The following is a 17,801-nucleotide window of genomic DNA, read 5'->3' on the forward strand; positions in this document are numbered from 1 at the left end:
AAGACCACACTAAAGATACCATCACAACCATGTTTATTGCAGCATTATTTACCATAGCTAAGATATGGAACCAACCCAGATGCCCCTCAGTAGATGAATGAATCAAGAAAATGTGGTATATATACACAATGGAATTCTATGCCTCCATCAAAATGAATGACATTTCCCCATTTGTTAGGAATTGGAAAGGCTTGGAAAAAATTATATTACGTGAAGTAAGCTAAGCCCAAAGAAACATAGGTCCCATGGTTTCCCTTATTTGCAATATCTAGTATATGTATGAGTAAAGCAGAAAAGGTCCGATAATGTGATGTTAGGAAAATTAACCCTTATATATGTATTTAAATATTTTTCTTTCATGCGTTTGTTTCTAATGCATTTATAAGATTATTTCTTTGTTGTTTTGTATGTCCCTCCCCCACAATATAACCCCTGCTTTCACTATATTTGATATCGGTATAATTTGTGGAGGAGATGGGGAAAAAGAAGTCGTTTAAGGATACAGGTGGACCCGTTTCAACTATGAGAAGTACAAGTTGTCATGTCGAAAACGAACTCCACAACTTTGGGCAGGGGGAGGGGATTGCTTGGGGGGGGAAAGGCTGTGAAGGGATGTGAAGGGTAAAGAAAGGAGGAGGCTTTAATGCTTGATAAGAAATGTACTCATTATCTTGCCCATGTAATTGTAACCCCTCTGTAGATTATGTTCACAAAAAATAAAAATTATAATTAAAAAAAAGAAAAAGTATTTATGACTTTTAATAAACTAAATTTCTAATTCCCTACAAAGCAATGATTTAAGTTTACTAATCTAGTATTTCTAGTAAGTTTAGAGAACAATATTGGCATAAAAATCAGCTAAATGTACATCTTCTTTCTTGAATGGGTGATGTTTGAAAATTTTCTTATATTCAAATGAATACTTATATTTACTTTTCAAAATAAATGCAATTTTATCTCCTTTTATCTCCCTGCAATTAAATGTATTACTATATTCAGGTATTTAAAAGCTAAATTTTCTATGTTTGTTATGTAACCCTACATATTCAGAATGACATGGTTTTTCTATTCGTAAATGTCTAACCTCTGGAATTTTTGCATCAGTAACATAAATTATCTAATAAAGTTGTTTGAAGGCTCCAGTAAACAGTGTGGTCAAAAACATTTCCTGAATTGTAAATTTTCAATCTAATCCTTTTTTGGTTTTGATTATGTCATTCATTGTCTCTTCAAAGCAATTAAACTAAAATAAATACTACTTTTTAAACCTTTAACTCACATTCTAAATTATATTAACATAGTTCACACAGAGTCTAATTATTTCAAACTCACAATATTTGATGACCTTCATGTGAAGATTATGGAGAGTAGAAGGTCCTTATACTCAATAATATTTTTGTTTAAATTAAATCAAATCATTTATCTGGATTTCTAATTTGGAGGTTAATCACATGGAAACAGGAAAATAATAAGAAAAATGATTACTTTGGAAGCATTTTCTTCTTAAAATTATGCAGCAAAATATCTTAAATATATTAAATATATTATATGTGTTAAATATATTAAAATATATTTTTAATAAGATGTTTCAATCCTTAGGTAAAGTGCATTATTCTTTAATATATACTTTATCTAAAAATAGAAATTCTGCAACTAATCTATGTTTTCATGAACAAAATGCTGTGACTTCTAGTTTTGTTATATAATTTTAATTATATTTTTGGTTGTGACATGATTCCTATTTACACTTAATACTAACTTCCGTAAGCATACAAATCATGCCTGTACACACTAACTTATGTAAGATAATATTTTAAAAAAATCATCTTTTTTCTGTCTCCAAAAGAAAAGGGTGAGGTGCTGAAATACATTGAATAAAACCATTCTAAAAGAGATTCTTTATGAAATGGAAATTTGTAACGTGAGGATGGGATCATGAGCTCATTCTACTTGGCTAACAGGAATTCTCATTTCTACAGTAATTTCTAACCAATTAGTCACACACGGTAATCCACAAAATTTGAAGTTCATATGAAGGAATTACATTCCTAAAAGCTGTGACAACCCTGCTCAAAAGTTCGGTCTCATCACTAGTTCTTTGTATTTGCTGGCTGATCCAATTCTCTATCATATATTTCATGTTATTAAGCATATTAATATTAGTAATTCAGCTGTACGTAAATATTAGGAGACTCCTGAAATCATAATTATTGCTGGGTAATATGCAAGAGATAGGAAAATATTACATTTACCTCCAATTCCTCCCTTTGGCCTTCAATATACCAATTAATTCTCAAAGCAATCATTTAAGATATTAGTTTATTTTTCTCTTTTTAAGTACAGATTAAGCAAGTGTTTTTCTCAGAAAAAAGGGATGAATGGTATCAGAGCTCTGATATGAGCACCTTCTCTTTAACAAGTAATGCTCTATGGGTTATAAATATGGAAGCCACACTAAAATTTTCTCTCTACACACACAGACACAGACACAGACACAGACACACACACACACACACACACACACACACACACACTTACACCCAGCTGCCACCAAGTCACATCAGAGATCAGTTCAGTTCCTTTGTAAAGATAGTTGATTGATGATTGTTCCATTGATTTTTCTTTTCTTGAAGTTCTTGCCTGGACCTAAACGTTTCTCTGAAATCAAGTCCCTTGTTCTTAGTATACTGTTTCTATATATTCATAGTTTGTTACTGGCTGCTTCAGGCCAATTAACAGTATCTTGAATACAGTATCTTCAAACTTGACATTCAAGTCAAACTCCATGAATTCATCCTACTATTCCAAAATACTAAAATTTATTGGATCTACAAACCAAAATATACCCACCTTGTTATATTATTAAGAATTGACATCATGAAAGTAGAAGAATATTGATCAGGAACTGAGGTAAGAGAACAGGAGTATGAGGGAAAATGTAGAACACTGGATGTGTTTTAGAGACACAAAATCATCTTCTGTAGACTCATTTATTATAAACTTGTGATCTTATAGTGAAGTTTCAATCTACATATACAGTTTTCCAGTTGCTTTGCTTACTTGTCACTTTTGATCACAAATTCTCTTATGAATTGCTATAGTATCTTTGAATGCAAATATTTATCATCTTAAGGAAAGACAGTCTGTTTCTACATCTGTCTTTCTATGTGAAAAATCCTTATTTTTTGTTTCTCTACTAAAAAAATGTATTCCTGGAAACAGGATATTGACAACAAACCTGGTGGTAATTTTCACTTTTTAAGTTTGAAATGTAATATAAACTTTGTTGTGACTAGTCATTTTTTAAAAAAAAATATCAGTGATATTCATGAACACTAAGATTTTTGGTACCTTTAAGAAAATTGAGACTTGATGTGGTATGGTAGGTCTTGTTTCTAATTGAGTCAACGATTAGATGATTCATGTATGAACATGTGCATTGCACTGTTTTATTTTTATTTTTTATTTTTAAGTTTAATTTTTATTTTTTGTGAACATACTGTACAGAGAGGTTACAATTACATGGGCAAGATAATGAGTACATTTCTTATCAAGCATTGCAGCCTACTCCTTTGTTTACCCTTCACATCCCTTCCCAGACTCTCCCCTCACCCCCCACCCAATTGTATCCCCACCTCCCGCACCAAAGTTGTAAAGTTCATTTTCGACATGACAACTTGTATTTCTCATTGTTGCAACGGGTCCACTTGTATCCTTAACCGACTTGTTTTTCCCCATCTCTTCCACAAATTTTATTTTTATTTTTATATATAAAATAGTCGCCAGTTTTACTTTAAAGTGATAAGGAGAGGGCTAGTATTCATGTTCCATACATTATATTTATTTCAGTAAAAGTACTAGAAATACATGATGTTTACTAGAGCAATATAAAAGGTGAGAACATATTTCTAAAGAGAATGAATTTATTGATTAAAACAGAAAAGGGTAAAATTGTCAGGTTTTTTGCTTGAGACTGCATAAATTTCATATGAATGTAGCTTAAGACGAGACTCAGAGGAAAATTCATATTAATATTACTTTTCTGCTTGATTCAAACCTATACTAGTTATTGCAATAAGGGAAATGGTATTTTCACAATAAAAAATCTATAAGGAAAAAATATTACTGAGATTTATATCACATCATAAGCAGTATAGTTATTTTAAGAAATTGGTCATTCAAAGCCCTAGATACTTAATGGATGAAGAATAGAATTGAAAATAGCAGAGAAAAACAATTCAACATGCAGATATTATGATTTTATATTAATATGAAAGACATGGAGCTTTTGCCTTTCTGAAGAAGATAGTTTAGCCAGTAATATCAATGTAAGGCATCAGTTGTAATGAGTCTAAAGTCTTTTCCTCCAAGATATTCAAGAGTACTATATTCATCCTCTGAAGAGTAAAGAAGTAATTATTTTAATTAGCTTTGCTTAATATTAATTTACTTGTAGTAAATAGGCTAAAGTGTCTGCTATCTTTCTTTCCATGTAATAACATACATTTAATATTGTTACTGTCTCTTCATACAGGCCTCAAATCACTATATCAAATTAACATAAACAAAAAACAAAAATAACCTGATACCACCATCACAAATCCTAAATTATGTGGAAAAAATCAAAAATGAATAAATAAATCTGAGAAAGAGGAAAACCAATGGCACAATAACAACAGAAAATTACCCTAGCTCTCTCTAATGAAACAGATCTTTAGAGTCCTACAGGGTACTCCACTTCTAGTGGGTCACACCAAGTCAACTATAATTATATATAGATATACAATTCAAAAGAAGATTTTATATGTCTTCCAAGCAAACAGAAATCATTGAAAAGGTGCCCAGCCAGGCAGGTGCTTGCTGTGAAGGTCGTGGCCAACATATTCAAAATACAGCTGCAGTGTGGAAATAAAAGGTCCACATGGGAAAAAAGGAAGAACAGAAGTGTACAACGGAGACAGCCAAATCTATACTCAGAGACAATTGAAGATATCACTGTACAACCTGAACTGTAACTGGAACCACAAGTATTAACATCACAACATCTTCCCACAATTGATTTATACTCCTACACTTAATGGTCTAGACAAAAACCTAATTCCAGAAAAACAAATCAAAACAGAAGATCAAACCAACACCTAGCAATTCAACAAAGAACATAAAGAGTCACCTATTAAGATCATAGATGCCCCAAAAGAAATCCCCCAAGTAAACAAAACAAATCAGAAAAATACAAGAAAAGGATGTCAAAGTAGTATAATTCACACAGTAAATAACCACGCATTAGAACAGACAATTAAGGACGTAGAAGACAGTTTTCAAAATTCATTACAAATACTGCTGAAAAATGTGATTAATGAAAAGATACAAAACCTCTACAAGGAAATTTGTGAAAAAGATAAGACCAACTATAGATTAGCAAAATAACTCATGGAGACTACAAACAGAAATAAATTCTGAAAATGCAAGGGAGTCCAAGGAAAAAATGGATGCCTCATTAAAAGATATAAGAGAAGACACAGCTATACAAACAACCCTTCCAACTGCGCTCCCCCTGCCTAAAGAAAAGATGTAAGGAAAATCCATACCAGACCTAAAACAAAGCTTTAATAAAGAGATAGAAACCATAAAAATGACCAATTAGAAGACAGGGAAATCAAAAACAAAGTAGAATATCTCCACAGCAAATAGATGACATAGAAGATAATCTCAGGGGTCAAAGACCAAATAGGTCTAATAGGAAAGAGGAAGTAATAATTTAGAACAAATCCAAAGAATAAGAAATGATCTTGCCAGAACTTCACGACTGAGAAGATCAAATTTAGGGAAGATTGGTATCAAGAAGAGCAGGACACTAAATTGATGGGAAACATATTACAGAATTCTAGCAAAGAACATTATAAACATCCAAAGAGATAGATTCATTCAGAGAAGAGAAGCCTTTAGAACACCAAGAAGAGAACTCTAGAAAAGAACAACCCACCACCACATCATAATCCATTAGATGATAATTAGAAATCAAGGAAAGGATTCTTAAAGCTTCCAAAGAGAAAAGATTGATTATTTATAAAGGATATGCAGTCAGAATAACTACAGATTTCTTAGCTGATATGGTAAAAAAATAAAGAAGAGGCCAGCACGATATATAACAAACATTAAGGGCAAACAACTATGAACCATGAATATGGCCCCAAGCCAAATATTCCTTTACAATTAAAGGATATATAAAAATATTTCATGACAAAGAGAACTAGAAACAATGTATATCCACCAAATCAGCAGGATGGAAGTTAATCAAAGATATCCTCCACAGAAAAGATCAAGAACAGCAGGACGTGGTTATATGACATGCTTCCTACCAGAGAACTAGTTAAATATATTCAGTAGATGATTCACAGCTTCTAAGAGCTCCTAAGAGGACTGACCCAAATAGATAAAATTAGAGAAAAAAAATGAGACCACACATAAATTAGCAAAATTGAAACTGTTATATGAGAGTACTTGAAAACCATATGCCAATCAACTGGAGAATCCTGGAGAAATTTATGCTTTCCTGTACTCTAACTGAACCAAGAAGTGATACATAAGAACTAATGAAAACGAAAATGAAATTTCAATAAACAATTTCTCATAACAGGAAAATGTAGGACTCAATGGATTTACCATGAAATTAAGGCCTGCAAAGAACTTACAATACTCAGATATATCTCTTCAATAGAATAGAAAGGGAAATGGAATTATCACACATATTCTATGAAGCTGGAATTAGACTCTTCCCCAAATCAGATAAGGACTCATCAAAGAAAGAGAACTATGAACCCAACTCTTTGATAAACATTGATAGAGAACTTCTCAATAAAATTCTCACCAACCAATTTCACAACTAACAAAAAAATCGTATGCTATGATCAAACAGTATTCATCCTAGGATACAAGTGGATTCAATATACTTGTCAATAAACATAACAGACACCTTCAGCAGAAGCAGGGAAAAGAACCACATGATCGTCTATTTTGATGTAGAAATAGCTTTTAAAATTATCCAATACCCCTTTATGAGGTCTGAGAAGCTAGGAACACATGGAATTTTCCTCAGTATAATAGAGTATATATATGACTAAGAGATAATAAGCACGCACCTAACAGTGGAGGCATGAAGACATTAAAATCAGGAATGAGCAAAAGATGTCCACTCTCTCTACTACTGTTCAATAAAGTACTGGACTTTCTAGCAAGGGCAATAGGCAAGAGCAAAACAAAAAGAGGATCCAAATAGGGAAGAAGTAAACCTATCCCTTTTCACAGATGAAATGATCCTGTATTTAAAGGACCCTATAGTTTCTCAGTCAAGTTAGTAAAGGTGATGCTAACCTTCAGCAATGAAGCAGGGTATAAAAACCCACAAGAATCAGTAGTTTTTCTGTGTTACCAACAATGGGAAGATCCAGGCTGAAATCCAAAAAACAACCACATATGTATTAGCCTCAAAATCAAATCAAATTTAAGCAAAAGAAAACAACAACAAAACTAGGAATTAATTAATTTAACTAAAAATGTGAAGGACCTCTACTGTGAAAACTTTAAAAATCTAAAAACGAAAAATTGAGGGAGATTCAAGGAAATGGAAAATATTTCAATGCTCCTGGTTGGAACAATTAACATTGTGAAAATTGCAATACTGGCCCCAAACAATTGGCAATGCAATACCCATCAAAAACCCAATATTCTTCAATGCAGTAGAGAAAGTAATCCAAATTTAATATGGAATTGCAAAATTTCAGTTGATACAGAAGGCTTAGAAATGAACTCATGGGCATGTAGTCATGTTACACACACACACAATGGAACTCTATTCACCCATCAGCAAGGATGACTTTTCACCAGTCTTAAGGACAATGAAAGGCTTGGGAAAATTATAATAAGAGAAAGGAATGTACACTCAGAGCAATATAGGTTTCATAGATTCATTCATTTATGGTAGCTCAAAAGTGCCTATATATCTACACGTAAACAAGATAGATTCTACCTCGTCCCAGTTAAATGGCCATTATCAAGAAAATTAACAATAGCAAATGCTGACGTGGATGTAGCCAAATGGGAACTCTATTACACAGTTAGTGGGAAATTACACATGTTCAACCCCTCTGGAATGCAGTATGCAGGTTCCTCAATATTCTAAACATAGATCTCTCCTTAAGACCCAGTAATTACCCACATGGGCAGTAATCCAATAAATAAAAAACTAACTCACATTAAATATACCGGCAAAACCATGTTCAGGGCCCAGAACCAGAGTTCAAGGACTGGAAAAAAGTTACCACTGCTGGTATTTGTTTCCACAAATATGAACCTTTTGAAAAAAGATACCTAATCATTCTATTTTCAGCAGCTAGGACAGGTGGACCCATTGCAACAATGAGATATACAAGATGTTAAGTAGAAAAACAAAATTTACAAATTTGGCTCCAGGTGGGGGAGAGGTTCAGGAGGGGCAGATGGGAAGGGATAGTAAGGGAAAACAAAGGAGGAGGTAACAATGCTTGATAAGAAATGTACTCATTACCTTACCCATGTAATTGTAACCCCTCTGTATGGCATTTTCCCAAAAATCACCTTAAAACATACTAAGGATATTTGTAAAGTATATAATGAAGGAATAATTTTCATCCTTTACAAAAATCTATGCTAAACTATTGATATTTTACTCTACTTTTTCTTAAACCAGTTTGATTTAGTTTAATATTTGCCACGCAAAGGTTCTCTATATTGTACTGGAGATTTAATTTTTCATGTATGTATTTATATGTATATGTATATTTACCTGTAGCTGTATCTGTATCTATCTATGTATGTTCCAATATGGATCATCAGACTTGAAACTTTGCTTTGTTTTGCTGTTCAGCAATTAACGTAGTCGGCTCATTCTGTAACAATATCTGTGCTCATTCTCATCATTCCTTTATTTCACACACCATCAGCCTTCTAAAATCAGCTTCATTTCCTGGAGAAGATTACCAATCAGTCCAACCAATATTCACCCAGAGGGTTTTAATAAAGCAAGCCTTAAGGAAGGAAATTAACGTGAAGTGACAATTAGAGAATTTCTACAGAGACCTGACATCTTTCACATTTCTGCCTTCTTCCTCATATTTAAGAAAGCATTGACTAACATTATAAATATACTTCATTTATAACTTGGGATCAGTGTTTTTTTCCAACCTGAAGCCTTCTTTTCCATGATTTTTGACATAAACGTTTGGGAGATTTTTTTGATTGTGATGGGTTTCCATCCAAAACAAAGCCATGTATATCAAGAAAGCCAACGTTTTCAACTCAGAGTACTAAAAAAAAGAGGGAGAAAATTAAGGTTAGCTATATATGTTAAGCACAGATATATGTAATATCAAGATATTTTGAAATTGTATACTTTTACTGAATAAAGTGGCTCAAAGCTATAATATTATCTACTTGGAAAAGAGAGATTAGAGAATTCCAGTTCCAGGCAACCCCAGACACAAAAAGAAGTTTCAGAAACTCTAACCATTTGTTGGGTGCAATGTTTTATGCTTGTGTTAGGAGGACTACAGTTCAAGAAGGCCAAGGCATAGTGATACTACCTCAAAATAAACAATCCAATTATAATCTGCAAGTTTGGTAGTAATAGAGATGCTTTTTCACAAGTACAGGTTTTTGGGTTCAATCCTCCAGTACTGCTAGGAATTTAGTGTATGCCAGGGTAAGAATTTGGCATGTCTAAGGTCAAGACTTCATACTCATTTTACAAGCTCTAAAGAAACCTGTACCTCTTTTGCTATTTTTTAAAAGTATAACCATAACTTCCATGTCCAAAACAATTTCCTATGAGATTTTCTTCTATCCATTAAGTAATATATTATGTGTTGGTTACTGTCCCACTGAAATCATGCTAGAGAACAAAAACCCATTGTCTTAGAAAGTGACTGCATATGGAAACAGAATCTCAAAGGTAACAAGTAAGTTGAAGACTCCTACAAGAGAAGCAAAAGTGTTGGGTCTTTGTCTGTCCTGCAGAAGACGGACGGGTTGAGAGGAAAGGTAAGTGCATGGCTCACCCATTCCCCAGCCTCCCTTAGCCTCAGAGACAGACACAGCATGGAGTCAAATCAAGCAGGGATTTGTTTATTACCACACAGCAAGCAAAAAACAATGCAGCATGGAAAGGGAAGAAAAGGAACCAACCCATCATTGTAGAGTTCACCCTATCATGCGTGGTGCTATTGATGATTTCTCCATTGCCATTGCTGATCACTGCCCAGGTTACCTGTTGAGGTTGATGTGGATTCCGTAGGGCCATTGCTGGGACTGGGAGTGCCAGGACAGGCAACAGCTGCAGTATCACCATCTGCAATTGTTAGCTAACATAATAGTTTCTCCAGGGCTGGTTGCCATTGGGGATGGTTAGTAGTTATCTTTTTAGTTTTCCCTGTTTTAAACACAAGCCACGGCCACCAGACCCGTATTCTTTCCTTGTTGTTTAGTTTATCCTTGGGCATCCTCGTGTATAGAGATAATGGGTAAAAACTTAAGGTTCCTGGCTGGGATCCAAATGGGGGCTGTGTCCTTGATGGGAAAAATGCATCCAAATCCCTTGCCCATGGTAACTAGCGGGTCAGGTCCTCTTCATTGTTGTGTCAGAGGGTCCTTCCACCTGACTTTCACTTGGGGCTTAGGGGTTAATTGTCCCCAGTGCTTCTGAAATATGGATTCAGTTGCATCTTTGAAAAATTTAAAAATGTTAATGGTAAATAAAGCTATCTGTAACTGTATATGGGTGATAACTCCCCCTTTTTGTTTTAATAATTGTTCTTGAAGACATTGGTGCTTTCTTTCTATAATTGCTTGGTCTGGGTGATTATAGGGAATTCCTGTAGTATGATTAATATGCCATCTGTAAAAAAAACTGACATTGCTATACAAACAAAACAGGGTTCATTATCGGTTTAAATTTGTGGTAATAGACCCAAGGTGGCAAAGCATTGGAGAAAATGTGTTTGTGAATGTTTAGTGTTTTTCTCGTCTATGTGCTGTGGCCCAACATGTTCATGAATAGGTATTTATAGAAACAAAAAATATATTTAAGCTTACCAAAGCCTGGGAAATGAGGAACATCAGTTTGCCAGAGGATGTTGGGGTTAAGGCCTCTGGGATTTAACCCTGGTGGTTGTAAAGGGAGTACTTTTAAGAAGGGCTGATATGTTTTGCAGGTATGTCCTATCATTTTGAGGTCCTTTACAGGAAACTGAGGGAATTTATGTTGAAAACCTCTCCAATTGATGTGGATTAAATCATGTAAATGGGTGGCACCTTGTACCGATAAAATTTTTGGGCCAGTAGCTAACTGGTCCGCCCAATTATTGCCCATGGATAAAAATCCAGGAAGTTTTGAATGCTCTCTCAATGTTGAATATGAATAGGGTCTCCCCATCCTTCTAATAGGCCCTTAAAGGTAACTATAAGGGGGAAAATAGGGTTTCCATCCAGCTTAATATGTTCCTGTGGAATATGAGGGAGCAAATTAATTACATATAAGCCATCAGAATAGAAATTAAAGGGTTTTTGAATATCCTGAAGGGCCATTATTACAGTGAACATTTCTTTATATTGTGCCGGGCCTTGACAAGGTTGAAATCTTTGTTGGCTGGGGGTCTTTTGTTGCTCATCAAAGGCTGCATAGGCAGAGCCTGCTTTACCTCTGTCAGTAAAAACATGAAGGGTGCCAGGAATAGGTGTAGGAGAAAATAGAGAAGGCATTTTGAGGGGAACTCACCATTACGTGACGGTCCATTTGGATGGCCTGTAATGGCAGTCAATATGGCTTAGAAAGCCCTCTAGGGAGAGAGCAAGATGAGCATTAGCTCGAGTGAGCCCTCAACGTCTGTCATCCGAAAAAGAAAAACAATGGAGTGAGGGTCAAGGCCATATTTCCTTTGGGCTTGGGTCCTTCCCTTGATGATAGCATCGGTAATTTGTTCTGCCTGAGAGTATAACCAAAGTGTGCCCCCCAGGGGAGTTTTAACCCACTCTAATGGCTCCCCTCTTTGAGTTAAAACTGCAGGAATCAATGTGTCACCCACAAGCAACCAGAGGGAAATGGGCTCAAGAATAGAATACCTCTTCAAGGAAACTTCATCCATGTATTTTTGAAACTGTAAAAATATTGACCGGTAGCTGCTTGTAATTGTAATAACTTCTTGGGGGGTCATGTCTTTTAGTAAGGCAAATAAGGGCAAAAGACAATCTTTAGGGATGGGAACCCATGGCAACAGCTAATTGATTTCCCCTAAAACACTTTGAAGTTGGGTTAGGGTCAGAGAGGCTGGAATATCCTGCAAAGATTTATGGGGGCAGACTTAAGACAAGATAAGGTGGGATCCGAGCACCTTAAAAGGAGGTACTTTTGAATTTTATTGAGGGCTATAGTAAAACCTCCTTTTTTTTAATATGACAAGAGCCTGGGCCACAAGGCCCTCCAGGTGGCCCGGGTCTTGGTGCCCCAGAATTATATCATCCATGTAGGCATAGGCAAGGGAGGTATCTGAACCCAGCACAGTTCCTAAAATTGTGGCCAAGTATTGTTGGAAAAAGGGTGGAATATTGTCCATTCCCTGTTGCAGTGCCGTCCATTTGAACCTCCAATCAGGCTGGGAAAAATTAAGAGAAGGGATGAAGAAGGCAAACTTCTAGCAGTCCTCCAGATGCAGTGGGATAGAGAAAAAAACAATCTTTAACATCAATCACAACCAAGGCATATTCTGAAGGTATAGTGGGAATCCATGGCATAGCCTTTAGGAGCATTCGTACTAGCTCCATCTTTTCATTTACCTTACATAGATCTTGGAGCATGTGCCAGACCCTGGATGCTTTTTGGATAACAAATACGGGTGTTCCAAGGACTCATAGAAGGGTGTATGTGCCCAAGGTTTATCCGTTCCTCCACCAAAAGGTGGAGGGCCACAAGTTTAGGTTTTGTCAATGGCCAGTACTCCACCCACATAGGGATTCCCGTCTTCCACCTGGTGGGAGGTATTTGGGGGCAGTGGCCTTTAGGATTGGGGGTGCACCCGAGTGGGTACCATATGTTCCTCTCTATAATTATGAAAGTTAAAAAAATCTTTTTCCTTAAGTCCCTCTACTTCCCATTTAAGCCTTTGTGCTTCTTCTCCATCCAGGATATCATCATAGAATGCTCGATTTTCTGTAGGGACCATAACATCCATTTGTCCTAGCATGTCTTGCCCTAGTAAATTGGTGGTGAGTTTTTTTTTTTTGATACTAAAGTGCATATCTTTCCCTGCTTTCTATCTGGGCTAGTCCATTTCATAAGGGCAACCATCTCTTTGGACTGGGAGTTGTCCCCTACCCCCAATATTGTGGACCCGGGTGCAAGCTTCCAGTCCAAGGGCACTTCCTCCTGAGTACGGTTCTGTCTGCCCCCGTGTCAATTAGGCAGTGAAACCGCTTCCTGCCTATAAAAATACTCAGTTTAGGGCTGAGTCTTTTTACCAGGGGGACAGTCCAATGGGCCTGGGTTGTCTTGCAATGAGGCTGCTTGGGCATTACAGCAGAGGGGGTTCCTCCTTGACTTAACAGGGCTGGAGGATGCCCCTCCTTTAATTTAAAGCATCCCATCTAAATCATATTTGGATCGACAATCCTTTTTCCCATGGTACCCCTTCCTGCACCTGGGGCAGTGTGTAGGGGGCAGTTTGGACCCCCTGGGCCGGGTGTCGAGGAATTGTTTTGAACAGTCCCTCTTAAAGTGCCCCTCTTGCCCACATTTAAAACAAGTCCCTCTCCCCAATTGTCTTGGGGTTCCTTGGCCCAGGGCTGGCAGTGCCTGTGTGATAGCCTCAGTCATAACAGATATCTGAGCCTGTAAAACTAAAACTAGTGATTGGGACTGGTACTGTTGCATTCCCACATCTTGAGAGGCCACCACCCATCTGCTCAGAGAACTCTCTCTCAATCCAGCTTAGGCCATGCAGTGGTATGCATTCATCCCTTCCCAAACCATTAGCTTTATAAATTGATCGCAGAGGTCCCCTGCTGGCAGGTTATGATGAACACTCTGTTGGACATGGTCTATAAAATGAGGTAGAGGCTCATCCTGCTTTTGTCTCACTCCTGCTATGGGGGATTCAGTGGACCCTTCATCCAGTTTGTGCCATGTGGCAAGTCCTGCCTGCCTCACCTGGTCACAATACGTGCCAGGTATTGCAGCCTTTTGGATTCCCGTGGAGTACCTTCCCCTGTTCCTGTTAACATGGCATAAGTAATAGGTATTGCAGGTTGAGCCTGCCAGTTATTTTCTGCCTTAAAGAAGGTACACCACTTGATAAACTGAGAACTGGTTAGGATTGCTTTGGCCACATCCAGCCAGTCCTTAGGGACACATGTGTGATAAGCAATGTCCTGTAATAGGGTCTGGGCCCAAGGAGAGTTCAGGTCATCTTCCACCACTGCCTTGTGGAGCTCTTTAAGATCCTTAGCTTCCCATGGATACAATTCCAAGGGTCTGTTAGCTCCTGGTGCCAGATTGCCCGGGTACTCTTTGTGAGGCAAATCCTGTGGCCCAGGGTCCAGGCTCTCCAGTGGCTCTTCCTTTACAGGGCAGGCCTCCACATAGGTTACTTCCCTGGCCCTCGGCCCCTCTGTGGAAGTTCGGTCATAGGGATCCAGGTCTCACAGGTCCCTCCATACGGCGTTGTCCCTTCCCCAATTTCGGAGGCATAAGGTGGGGGCCTAAGACCATCAGGGACACCCGAGTCGGAGGAGGGAGTAACCTTCACCCTCATGTTGACTTCCACTGAGTGTACTTCTGTCTGATCAGTGAATTCTCAGTCAAATTTGACCATTCCTTTTCTTCCTCCCTTCTGAATTCCTCCTTCTGTGAGAGAGAATTACCCATACATAATGGTTTCACTTACCCTGAGAGACCGCTTAGCTTTGAGTGGTATATTTTCCTTTCATGCCCAATGTTGAGCACCAGATGTTGGGCCTTCATTCATCCCATGGAAGATGGACGAGTGCTAGGAAAGCTATGTGTGCTGCTTGCCTGTTCCCCAGCTTCCCTTAGCTTCAGAGACAGTCAGATGGAACAGGGAGTCAAGACAAGCAAGAACTCATTTATTACCACACAGCAATCACTTTTTAAAGCAAAAAAAAACATGTGGCATGGAAGGGGAGGAAAAGGAACCAACCAATCATTGTAGAGGTCACCCTGTCATGCATCTAAGATTTCTATACTTCCCTTGCTATCCACAAGCTGTTTATACACTGACGTCACTTTGCTTGATTGTGGTATCCAGTCAGGTTTTAACATAAACAACTCAGACTCTGCCCACTCAATTTCTTCTCAGCGCCATCTTTGCTGCCCGTATGCCCCACACAGAAAGCCTTGAATATGCCAAGGAAAGAAGACTCAGAAGCCAAATCTGATCTTGGAATTATAGATCCACCAACACAGAGACAATGCATTTACAGTGTTAATGCCAAACAATCTGTGATAGTTTATTATTAAAATTACTAGCAAACATGGGGAATCTATAAGACTGAAAAGTCATTGAATCTTGGGGTCCATGATTCGTCTTTATAATCCTAGTGATTAAGAAGGATGAGACTTGGGGCACAATGGTTTTCAGGCTGGTAGAAAGTTCATGAGGTTCTATCTCCAATTAACTACAAAAATTTCTGTGCTGGAGGCATGGTTCAAATGGTAGAATGACTACTGTTAGCAAACAAACTGAGAGCATGAGGTACATTCAAGCCCAAAACTGGGAGAAAGAAAAGGTCCTTAGGAGAATACCATGAGAAGCAGAATTATGAATAGGAAAGCAGAAACAACAGAAATAAACTTAGTGATATAGACAAAGCTTCCCATTGTGAAATATGGCACAAACTGTAATATTTATGGCTTTTCTTCCTATACAGTAAAAATAAATGGTATTTTGACTTGACAAAACTAAAATGTAAAAGTGTATGGAATAAATAATCACAGTATATTTATGTTTCCGTAATTAAACATGTTTTCCTACAAATTTCTAGAATAGTGTAGCTTTGGAAAATCAATACATCTTGCATTTTAATATAGGATTACATATCCTTGCAAGTGTTGTCTAAAATTGATCTTCACTGAAATGATTGCCATTGATATCTTTCTCAAGATTCCAAATGTTTATACTTTCAGCTGACCTTCCACAAAACTCATACCCCAAACATTAATTTTTAGTTTGCTCATGTAATCCTAGGAACATAAATATATGTCTGAAAAAGTTAATTACTTTTATCTGCTGTCATTAATTTAGTATAACTAATACAATTAAGTAAATACCCTGAGCGAAATAAGACACTTCCTTCTAAATACAGATTTGCAGATACACACACACACACACACACACATTTATCACTCTGACTCAGGTTAGGTTCCTGACATTGGGTATCAGACAATGATCTAATAATAAAATTTTCCTGCCTAGACATAAAATATATTCATAATTCCACACATACAAAAACACCAGATCATTCAAAATAATGAGAATATTTAACAGAACCAACCAGCTCTTGAGCCATCTACTCCTTGATTTCATTCATTCATGATGATGCACTTTTCATACTATAAGTAAAAATCTTTTTGAGTCTCTCTGATTAGCAGAACAACATATGCTATCATATAATACCAAATGTAGGTAAAATTACTTGTCCCTAGGTAATCTTTAATATATCTTATCAAAGACTTCTTTTTCCTTCTTTCAGAGTCTGTTTCTGGAATTTTGCCCTCATTTCTAATATTAAATTGCAAAGGACATTCTGTATTCCTTAATTCATGTTTCCTAAGAGTTACGCTATGGAGTTGAATTTGATTTGTTTGCTTATTCAAAATTAAATTTACTTAACAACTTGCATTATTGTTTATGTTACTCCTAAGCCATTTGAAATATCAAATAAAACTGGAAATTGCCCTCAGCAAAGCTTTGTGAATGGCATTAATGTTTGGGGAGGGATGAAGGACTTGAATTATCTAGAGTGCCTTAAAATTGTCACTGTGATCCAAAGGGCTCATCATTTAGTCAGCTTTTAAAGTGTGGTATTCTCATTTCATATAAGAAGATATAAGTATGATTTTCATCACATTCTTGTCTGCAAAGCAGTAGAATTATTTTCTTTGTACAGTTGATGTCCCTGCGACTCTAGTGAAACCTACAAATAACTGCAGAGCTGTATTAGCTGCTCTAGATTTTGAAATTTTCTTCCAGTAGCCCTTGTGATTTTAGCCCAGATTCATGGGATAGGCACATAATCCACAATTGTAAAGCAGCATAATGATCTTCAATTTTATTTATTGTTTCCTGTTTTTCTTATTGATGGTCTTCTAAGGAGCTAGAGGATCTTTATTTCTCATTGTTGTTGATGTGACTTAAACAAATTTTCCAGATTTTTCAAATACAATAAAGATATATAAAGGAGACATATTTAATCACAAAATGCAGCTAAACCTTTGCCTGATTTTTTAAATTCTAGTCCTGTTTTCAGTTATCTTCAAATAATTTTGAGATGAGCCAAGCATATGTGTAAATTGACATGTATCAAGCATACAGAACTCTGGAATCTTTGGACATTGATTTTTCTATCAACTTCACTTAAAAAGAAAATTATCATTTGCTTCATATCTTCGGTAATCTACTTAAACAGTTTTTATTAATTTTATCAACAGATCTCATAATCTATGGAATTGATGCATTGCATAAGTATTTGATTCCTTATTT

At 36.5% G+C, this 17,801-nt stretch overlaps 1 pseudogene; it reads right to left on the reverse strand.

The window, feature by feature from the left end:
• The window catches only part of LOC106001576, a 46,984-nt pseudogene extending 32,150 nt beyond the window's left edge, over nt 1-14,834 (reverse strand).
• Between the last annotated feature and the right edge of the window lie 2,967 nt (nt 14,835-17,801).

The sequence above is a fragment of the Dipodomys ordii genome, unplaced genomic scaffold (assembly GCF_000151885.1).
Source record: "Dipodomys ordii isolate 6190 unplaced genomic scaffold, Dord_2.0 Scaffold322, whole genome shotgun sequence".
NCBI lineage: Eukaryota > Metazoa > Chordata > Mammalia > Rodentia > Heteromyidae > Dipodomys > Dipodomys ordii.